Source organism: Echinops telfairi, unplaced genomic scaffold, assembly GCF_000313985.2.
Source record: "Echinops telfairi isolate 266 unplaced genomic scaffold, ASM31398v2 ScPeMD7_3;HRSCAF=10, whole genome shotgun sequence".
Taxonomy (NCBI): domain Eukaryota; kingdom Metazoa; phylum Chordata; class Mammalia; order Afrosoricida; family Tenrecidae; genus Echinops; species Echinops telfairi.
This window is the reverse complement of record NW_022103899.1, coordinates 47992556-48003182: the sequence shown is the minus strand read 5'-3', so window position 1 is coordinate 48003182 and position 10627 is coordinate 47992556. Positions and strand designations below refer to the sequence as shown.

The 10627-nt window shown below is 41.5% G+C and overlaps 1 pseudogene; it reads right to left on the bottom strand.

The window, feature by feature from the left end:
- Nucleotides 1-1573: 1573 nt before the first annotated feature.
- Nucleotides 1574-3678, bottom strand: LOC101639838 (annotated as a pseudogene).
- Between the last annotated feature and the right edge of the window lie 6949 nt (nt 3679-10627).

The window sequence follows — 10627 nt, the reverse complement described above, 5'->3', positions numbered from 1 at the left end:
TCCTTGAGGCTTCCCCACCTCCCACTATCATGATCCCAGTACTGTCTTTCACTGCAGGTTAGACTGGAGCATGTGCACATGTACAGATAAGAGACAAGATCTCGTGACACACGGAATCCAGGAACCGGAATGGGCATAGTGATACCAGAAGGGTATGGGCAAGGGGAGATAGGAGGGCAGAAAGAGGCAACCAATTGCAATGATTGACACATAACTACTACCATCAGCCCCTCCAGAGGGACGAACAACAGAAACCATGGGGGAAGTGGACGGTTTAAGATATGAAAATAATAGTAATTTATACTTTATCAAGGGTTCATGAGTGTGGAGATGGGGAGGGAGGGGAAAAAGAGGAGTTGATACTAAAGGCTCAAATAGAAAGTAAATATTTAGAAAATAATGATGACAACAAATGTACAACTATGCTTGATACAATTGATGCGTGGATTGTTCTAAGAGTTGTAAGAGCCCCCAATAAAATGATCTTAAAAAAAAAAGAAGTTGCTGGATCATTTTCGCAGGTCCTAGGGTACCATGGAACATAGGACAGCGGAGTCCTGCCCCTCCAGTCGTTGAAGCAGACGGAGAAAGAGATGCCGGCTCGCCTCGTTCCGTTGCTCTCTGTTTCACGCGCTTTGCTTTCTTGCATTTGGCAGACAGGGCCTTTTTCAGCAAGGGAAGGTGCGCGGCCTCCCTGCATTGCGCAGGGGCATCCAAAAGTCCATTTTCCCAAGAGCAGGTGCTTCCTCTGCGCTTCCATGTCGCCTTTTGGTCATTCTCACAATGTATCAGAAACTTATTTTATTATTATATCTGTGATCCCTGTTATTACATCAATAGTCTTTGATGTGGCTATTGTAATTATTTTAGGGTGCTTCCAAGACAATCATCAAAGAAAAAATGAAACATAATGACACGATTTACAAACTGCAGAAATTATGCATAGTGTTCATCGTTCAATGCATACTCTACTGTAATACTGCACATTTATTTATTTCATAATTATGTAGATTTTTAGGATACTTCCTAAAAAATACATCCAGTTAAGAAGGCAAGGCTAATCTTTTAAAAATAACCAAACCATTTATATTTATTTCTAATGTGGTTCTGATATTCTGTAACACAACACTATCGTAGGAGTTTAGGGTTAAGGGTTCCTAGGTAAATAGGTTTTTTTCTTGTACAACTTCTAAAATCCATTGGTTGTGACTGCCTAGAACTCTGTGCTGAGAAGAGCCTGCGCCCTCATCTGGGAAGGCTCTGCTAAGAAAGAAGACTGTGATTGATTAGCAATGTCTGCCACAAGGGCAAGAGAGAACATGGGTGAAAAGTGTAAAGTAAATCTTTATTGTTTTAGGCTCTGAATCATATTTGGATAAAATAGCAAAAGCAAAAAAATTGGAGACATTAGTCTTTAAAATAATCTTTTAAATTGTATCAGATTAATAAACATTGAACAGGAGCATTTTCAATAATTGAATCAATACTTTTTTCACTCACATGGCCTATAAACACATACATTAAAGTAAAAGATGATTTATGCTACTTTACCATTATATAAAACATGAGACAATTACAATAATAATCCATATGCTCCTGGAGCAGGGGCTTTAGAATTCCAGATGTAATAATCAGAAGAAATGTCTTATATACCCGAGTATAAGCTGACCCGAATATCAGCTGAGGCACCTAATTTTACCACAAAAACTGCATTAAAAATGTGCTGAAAAACTCGGCTTATACATGAGTATCTACCGTACGTTGCCAATGTGTACTTATTTTTGGTTTTCCTAATACAAAAATCTGAACTGAATGCTGATCCACATAATACCAAGCGAGTGTACAATCTGACATCTTTAATTGAAGATTTACATTTGCCATACCACGAATACAAATCTGATGACATGCTTTCTTCTTAAGCTTCTTTGTCCCAAAAGTTAGTTCCAGAAAGATTAAATTCTATTGACCTCGGGAACTTTGGCCAATAGTCCAGATCAGTCCACTTTTCTCTTGAAAGACTTCGAACTGGCCAACACCAACTTTAATTCCACATGTGTGATTGGACTTCCATTGTACAAAGGTATATGAGCTTCACAGAATTCAAAATTATTTTTCACACTTTCGTGGAGATTTAAATTAACTGTTATTTTTTGCCGTCCTTCTTCCTCCTGCATTTGATAAAACCCCACACTTGGTGGGACAGGATCCCAGGAAATATAATAACATAAGTTGAATGCCTCGAGAGGTGGGTTGAATGGAAATTTATTAGGTCCGCTGCATGCAGAATCATCCTTTGCTTCGATACCATTAGATGTCAGAACGGCAGAGTACAGAGTAGTCACTCGAGGAGGAACCAGAATATCCTGAAGTGGAGGTGCAAGGGCTTTCCTGGCATCTGCTGTAGCCCGTTTGTTATATCGCATGCGTTTCACCTTCTCAGGGATAGAAACAGAAACTTTCCTCTTGTCTGTTCCAGTTTCCCAGGCTCATGTTTGTGGCTGAATCCTGGTAGCAGCAGTAGTGTTAAGTTGCCACTAACAAAGTACCAAATGGACTTGTCTGTAGAAGCAACTCAGGTCATGGGTTCAGTTTTATATTTAGTTCAACATCATTCTTTTTACCTGGATAAGGAAAATCTTGCACCCCCAGAAGTATAAAGTCTTGTGAAACTCCTGTCATGCTAGTTAATGGTGAATGAGGGGATAAAAACTTATTCAACTAGTCCAGTGGTTCTCAACCTGTAGGTTGTGATGCCTTTGGGGGTCAAAATCCCCTTTCACAGGGGTCACCCGATTCATGACAGGAGCAAAATGACAGTTGTGAAGTAGCAACAAAAATAATTTTATGACTGGGGGGTCCTCCCCTGTATGACAGGGTCACGGCATTAGGAAGGTTGAGAACCACTGAACTCCTGGAACACAAGCGCCTAGCCTGCCTTTCTCCAGAAAAGCAATGCCTGGCCAAGTGCTTCACCGCCCACTGACGTTTTATTGGTTCATGAACAGTTATCTATGAAAACCTTCATGTCGGTCAATAACCCCACTTCAAAGAGCAGTGCTTTAAGCAAGGGCGCATCGTCAGGAATCGGCAAATAGCTTGCTCCATGGAAAACTTCAGCTCCGTTTTCAACAGTGGGAGACCATCCCCAGCAATCCTACTCCTTTCCTTCTATAAATTCCACTTCTGGGCAGGCGGCTCACAAGGAACGTGCTTCCTCACATCCATACTGTATATTTAATGGCAGGTTTCTATTGCAAGCAGAGCGACCTTGAATTTTAAATAATATCTGTAATAATCAGCACTATTTTATTCCAGCTTCCCAATTAAAAAAATTGTTGTGGGGGAAACTAAAGAAAGAATGGGATTGGAAGATATGTTTTCATTTATTTACTCACTTATTTATATTTATAAATAGTTTATTGAGATACAATTAACACATCATACAATTCAGCAGTTCGAACATCTTCAGAAGGGTTGTGCAATCATCACCTCAATCGATGTTGGAATAGTTTCTTCCTTCTTAAACTTATGGCCGTTGACTCCCCATTTCCCCCGACCTCCCTTTCTGGGACTCCAGATAATTTTTAATCCCCTTGCTGTCTTCATAGATCCACCCATCCTGACTTCCCGATACACAGCAACATTCAAAGACCCAAACATAAAAGGACCCATCGACATTGTCAAAACAGAGAAAGATCGCAGACGAAAAGAGAGCTGAAATTATTTAATAACCAGAACCAATGAAAAATGTTGTCTAAAGAGAGATCAAATGGCCAGGTGTTGCAGTCCAGCCTAACTGCAGCTGCTAGGAGCCACTCGGCAATGCTTTGTCCGACATCAGGCTGTTCACATCCCTAGACTGTGGTCAGTGGACATTCACCAGAGACCCAGTCCTCATAGGGACCCTGCAAAGGGATTTTGGGCTTCCACTGTCATCCACAATGGATAACATAACCTTTTAAATCCACCTTCACTTCTAAGGAAAAGACAAGTCCATGATCAGGCCAGTTTTCTATAACCATTAAAAAACTATGAGTTGTTAATACATTTTTTCAAATCACACACAACTCAATAGTCTACCAGATGAATTACATCATTTCTATTGAGGTTCTGTAAGCAACAACCCAATGGCCCAAGCTAGCCTGCCACACTCATTTATTTGTTGAGGAAATGGCTAAGCTCTTCCTGCAATACAGCAGCCAAAGCAGAGGCCATAGGGCTGCAGAACTGGGTTACTTACTATTCAGTCCTCTACAGAAAAGCATTTCTTGAGCCCTGATCAAGAAGCTATGGTAAATCCATACATCTTGTGGCTCAGTAAAGAGAACCTTGATTCTAAAAGAAAATACATGAACATAATCCCTATACTATCTGAACCACCTCTCACCTGTCTTTTTGTCACAGTGAGGTGGCTTGCATGTTGCTATCATGCTGGAAGCTATGGCACCCGTATTTCAAATACCAGCAGGCTCATTCCATGGTAGGCAGGTTTCCTTCCAGACTAACTCACTGCCATTGAAACAGGACAGGGCAGAACTGCCCTTGAGTTTCTGAGACTGTAACTGTTTACAGGAGTAGAAAGCCCCGGCTTTCTCAGGTGGAGCAGCTGGTGGTTACAAACTGATAACCCTGCAGTCGGGCAATTTGTTTCTGATAATTAGCCACAGGAAACCCTATGTGTTTTAAGGGGATATTAACATGATGCAGCGTTGGAAGGTGAGCTCCTTAGGGTGGAAGGAACTCAAAGTACACTGTGGCCACAATACTGGATTTGACAACATCCATGAACTTGAGGTGGTGCAGGACCTGGGACTTCAGGGACTTGGAAGTGGAATGGGGCTAGTCCTATTTTGATGGTTAGCCTGATGGGGCTTGTTTTGTTGAACTACACAAAGTTGCCTGAGTCAAACCCAACTCCATGGCAGCTAACAGCATCGTAGATTCTAAACATTTCTTCTTTCTTGTTCTCTATTCCAGAGCGCAAAGACCTCAAAAGGTTTTTTTTTTTTTTCAGCAGTGGAATTCTTTTTGTTCTTTCAAATAAATCATCCCAGGACTCTCCTTATATACAAAAACAATGGAGGATGAGATGGGAATTGTAATGTTTAAGATGGGGAGTTAAGGTCTGGACACTTTGGCAGTTAAAATATTTGTGAAGCCAAAGGAGCCCGAGAAGCTTTCTGAAGAAGCCCCTGGGTGGTAAGATTGCTTTGGGCCAAATGAAGGGACGAACAAAATCTTGGAGCTAAAAGGGATTGTAGTCGTCGGTTTTGTTTTGGTACAAGAAAGGAGTCCAACCCCAGGAACCCCAGTGCTGTAGGGCAAGATCACACCGAGTAGTGGTAGAGCAAGGAACCAAGACCCGAATCAAGGTACCTAATTTCTGATCCAAATTTCCACGGCCCTTTTCTGCAGAGATTGGTGCAGGGAGAGTCTTATCTGGGGACAGGGCTGCCCCAAGGCTAGCAATGGTCTGACTTCCCAGGTCGTAACCCATTCCAACAGGTTTCTAGACCTACAAGCAGTGCACTAGCAGGGGAATTAGAAGAAACCTTCGCTGGGGAATGACAGCCACATGAAGTTTGTTGGTGGCTACCGGGATCAGAAACAGGGCAAGAAGGAAAGTTATTGCTTATGGGTCACTGAGCTTCTGTGAAGAGTGATGAAAACACATGGGAAATCGATAGTGAGGATGGTTGTATGACATGACGGGCATGCAATGAATGTTTCAGAATTGCACATGGAAAAAATTGTACATGATGCAATCAAGGGCAGATATTTGTATGTATATGTATCACAATAAAAATAAGCACCTAAAACAGTGCATTATTACACTTTCTAAGTATACTTGTATAAATATATTGATATGTACATACCTAACAAGGAAGTTAAAAATGGACCATTAAAAGTGGATTTTAAAGGAATTTCCAAATAAACTGATGCTATTAAATCTAAGTATTTATCTCCTGTAAATTACATGTTAAAATTCATATGCCTGTAATTTGGGCTCTATTAAATAATCCAAACGTGCCACCAACAAGCCAATTCCAAGGCATAGCGCAACCCTAGAAGAGAGGCTGCCAGTCATTATGGGAGTAGAAATCTCATCTTTCTCCTGTAGAGCGGCTGGTGGTTTTGAACTGCTGATCTTTCAGGAAGTAATCCAATTTGTAATGACTATACCACCACAGGTTCTTAGAACCTTGTGTTAGGTCATAGTCCTTTATATTTATTATTTTTTCATGTTTTAGGCTTAGGGAGGTAGTCAAGCCGAGCACTTATTAACCCTGAGAAGAGAGAGAGTGAGAGCAAGTGCGTGAGAGTGCTGATGGAATGAACTATAAGGCTATAACATTATTTTAGAACGGGAAGTAGAACATCATTTACTTTCTTTAAATGATAAGGAGATTTCGGTGCACAGAATTCAATTACGAAAGCAGGAATTTGGTAGGGCACTGAGGTTAACAGTTTCAGCCTTATGATAAAGGTTATGAGAGCTCAGATGAGGACAGGTGACCATGAACATCTATTTAATATCCTTTTCAATTCATCTAAAGGTTAGGCCATCTATCATGGCCTGGAATGTCCTCAGCCATACAAAATAGATCTCTTGTTTATGACACTTCTGATAATCTTATTACTACTCACTGATAAAAGTTAGATGCAAATTAGGCCATTAGCCATTACTCTCTGTGATAGCTTTAAGAGGACAATGTTTTTCAAGTACCAGGAAAGATCTAATAGTCAGTAATTGCTAAATGGTTGGTATCTGTGTTTCCTTTGTCGTAATAGCCCTATTAATTTTATAGATGAAAGTTTGAGTGAAAACTCAGGAAACTTGAGTTATGGGCACCTAGCCAAAAAAGAATGACTATAGTTTGGAGACTCAAGGAAATTTATTGGAACTGATATATATCCCAAGGTCGTCATCTTTGTGTTGTAAGGCTGACATGCTGCAGTGTGAGAAGAAGCAGATGATTGCTATCTCAAGGCTATGGAATTGGTCGTTGTTGGAATTTGGTGCAGATCTTTTGCTTTTAGTATGCCCAATGAACGGTGGCCTGGGACTACCATATAGTTACCATTTTAACACTCTTCTTATGATATGTATTAGTTCTGCCTTTGCGAATGAGTGCTATTGAAAGTTTTCACCAATCCCCATTGTTAGTATAACCAGTGTCCAGTCACTTAAGAGTTTAATCTGTATGAATTAACAGTTCATGTATTTTGGTGTGAGGCTGGCCTATGATTTTTTTCTATCAACAGGGTTGTAAACTCTACACCACTGGCTAAATTAATGACACCATGAATAGAATTACTTTAAGTCCGAAGGGGATGATTTTTCTTCTATTTTCTTTTTTTTAAAATAAATAATTTTATCGGGAGCTCATAAAACTCTTATCACAATCCACACATCCATATCTTGTGTCAAGGGCATTTGTATATTTGTTGCCATCATCATTTTCAAAACATTTTTTCTCTAAGCTCCTCATTTTTCCCCTCCCTCCCCCTCCCTCCTCATTTCCCCCACCTTCCCTCCCTTACGAACCCTTAATTATTTATAAATTAATATTTTTTTCGTGTCTTGCGCTGACTGAGGTCTCCCTTTACTCACTTTTCTGCTGTCCATCCCCCTGGGAGAGGGTTATAGGGAGGTCATTGTGATCGGTTCCGAGGGGAATGGTTTATAATGTTCTCTGTCATAAGAACTAATTGTTGTTAGATTGGAGCTAGAATTAAGTGTGAATCTCAAATCCATTCATATAGCTATGGTTTGTATGTCTCTGGTTTACTTTAGAGACATCACTATCATTTTATAATACGGAACATTATAAATGGGAATTGGTGATAGGGCATCATATTGTTAGATTTTTGTTTGTTTCTTGTAGGATTTTCTGGGTATGAAACCTATGATAGATAAATCTAGCCAGACAGTAACTTGATTAGTAATTACTTAGGGGCATGGCAGGGGAAGATGAGGGCGGGGAGGGTGGGGGTGGGGGTGGTGGCAGCAATGGGGAGCTAACCACAATGAGTATGCACAAAAATGTTGTGTAATTGATTGTGGTGATGATTATACAAGTCTCCTTAATATGATGAAACAATTAAATTGCGTGAGATGTGAGGTATATACTAATAAACCTATTTTTAGAAAGATCATTGATAATGGCAGTAATGTTGAGCTGAAATACTGATAGATAATGCCAAGCTTTTTCTCCTAGACAACACACAGCAACATGTGGTAGCCCACCCCAAACATATTGAAGATGAGATAATTACCACGAGTAGAGAGGACAACACATTCAGGTATCACAGCACCTGCATATGCGTTTTGACTTTTGGTAAAAGTGCTGTATCTTACCTACATCTGGTTTAACTTATCGGCACAATGTATGTGCTTGACTCATGGTGCCACCATGGGTGTTACTGTAAAACTGTGCTCTCTAGGCTTACAAATTTCTCGCTTGGGAAGGAGATCAACAGGGCTGGGTGGGCCAACGTAACTCTGGGTGGGCTCAGTCTTCCAACATTCCAAAACAGCTAAGCATATAAATCATTTTCAGAGGCTCAGAAAATTCTCTGCATTGAAACATCTCTTCTCATGATTATGTGTCAGAACATTCTGTGATAGCCTCAACTTTATTTGGGTTGCCCAGTAGAGAACCTCATATTTCAAATGGAAAAAAAACTTCCATTATAGTTATTGCTTCCTCCCTTTCAGAAGTTCCAGAATCCTGTAATTTTTAAGTTGGAAAAGACCTGAGATGGTCAAATTCAGTGGTTCTCAAATTGACACATGCATCAGACAAGATTGGGCCACTTGGTAAGGCAGTGGGTCCTGCATCCCATGCTCGGTTTCTGACTCCAGCGATCTGGGCTGGAAAGGAACAGCTGTGTTCCCAACAAGATCCCAGGTGATGCTGATACAGTTGGTCCAGGGACTCCCCTGAGCAGCACTGATCTCGCTCAGACTCCACTTACCACATTAGGAAACAGGCCTTGTGAAGGTAATTGAATTACTCATGCTTACTCATCAAGTTAGTGGCTGAAGCAAGACCAACAAACCCTTGCCTTCCAAATGCTGAGGTCAGGGCCTTTTCCAGGATACCACAATCCCCTCTTTCAATTTGGGTTATATGATACAGATGGAAACATTCAAATGCACTTATTCCAATCCTCTTGGCCACTCCGATTGAGATAAAAGAAAAACAAAAAGACTTTAGGGGTTGCAAAGAGGAATGTTTCTTTCCCAGCAGCAGAGTCCAACTACCCATTTTTATTTTCATTTTTTTTAGAAGAGGGGGTGGGACAACACCTGGGCTAGTGTTGTACCATTGAGAGTTAAAGCTGAAATGGGAAAACCCAGCAAAACTCATGGTGATGGAAAAGTTTCTGCCACCGCACACTCACCTATAAGAATGCAACCCAGCTTAGTGCTACTGATTTCCCCCCCACATTCTTATGCTTGAGTTTGGGTTTTTGGTGTTGTAATAGATTTTGGTCGATTTGAAATCTCCTTTTAAAAAACCCAACAACCTTAGCATCTGCATGTGCAGAGATGAAATCTTATTCTAAAGAGTTTCCAGAAATAATAATAAAGATATTTATGGTGAATGTGGAGGTGAGGGCTGACAGAGTCGGCAGTCATTTTTCTACTTAATGTATCACCCAGCTCCATGGCTTACCATATCACGTTGCCCATCTCCTGCTTGTTGGATATTATTTTGTCCTCCACCTATGTCCCACCTAAGTCAATGCTTCTCTGCCCTCTAATCCAGCGGTTCTCAACCTATGAGTCGTGACCCCTTTGGGGGTCGAACGACCCTTTCACAGGCGTTGCTCGATTCATGACAGTAGCAAAATGACAGTGATGAAGTAGCAACGAAAATCATGTTATGGTTGGGGGTCCCCCCAACATGAAGAACTGCATGGAAGGGTCGCGGCATGAGGAAGGTTGAGAACCGCTGCTCTAATCCATGACTTTTCCTTTCCCCCTTTCCCCTCTCAGTCCCAGTAACCACTAAAGTCTTTTGAATATAACGAAGACATTGATAAACCAACTGGGTTGCCTCTGGGCTTCTAGAAACACAGTCCTTGGGCTTTGGAACAGCCCTTTGTTTTCCCTTCCTCCCAGCTTGTCTGCTCCTCAACCTTCAGGTCTGAGCTCAGATGCTGTGTGCTGGCCTCTCCAAGTTGGGTGCAATGAAGCCCGCAAGACAGAGTGACCGTGGTGACGTATGTGCTCCCATGAGCCTGGAAGCTGTTCTTGTGGCATTTCAAGGGTCAGTAGGATCACTTGTGGGAGATGGGTTTCACTGAGTTTCCAGACTGGGAGCCAAGCCTGGCAGTGTACTTCTTCTGCTCATTAGCCAATGAAACCCCTATGGGGCACAACAGAATACTGGCTGATAGAGTGCTGGGAGTTGAACCCCTACGTTGGAAGGCTTATGATGGCTACCGTAATTGACTGGAGCCTACTCACAATTGTGAAGGGGGCCCAAGAGTGTCCAAGGTGTCGTTCTGGTGTACCTGGGACACCAGGAGTCAGGGCCATCTCATGACAAACAGCACGATGACTCTCAAAGCCCCTTAGCACTTGGCTCCTGGTTTGGTCCCATGGGGTAGA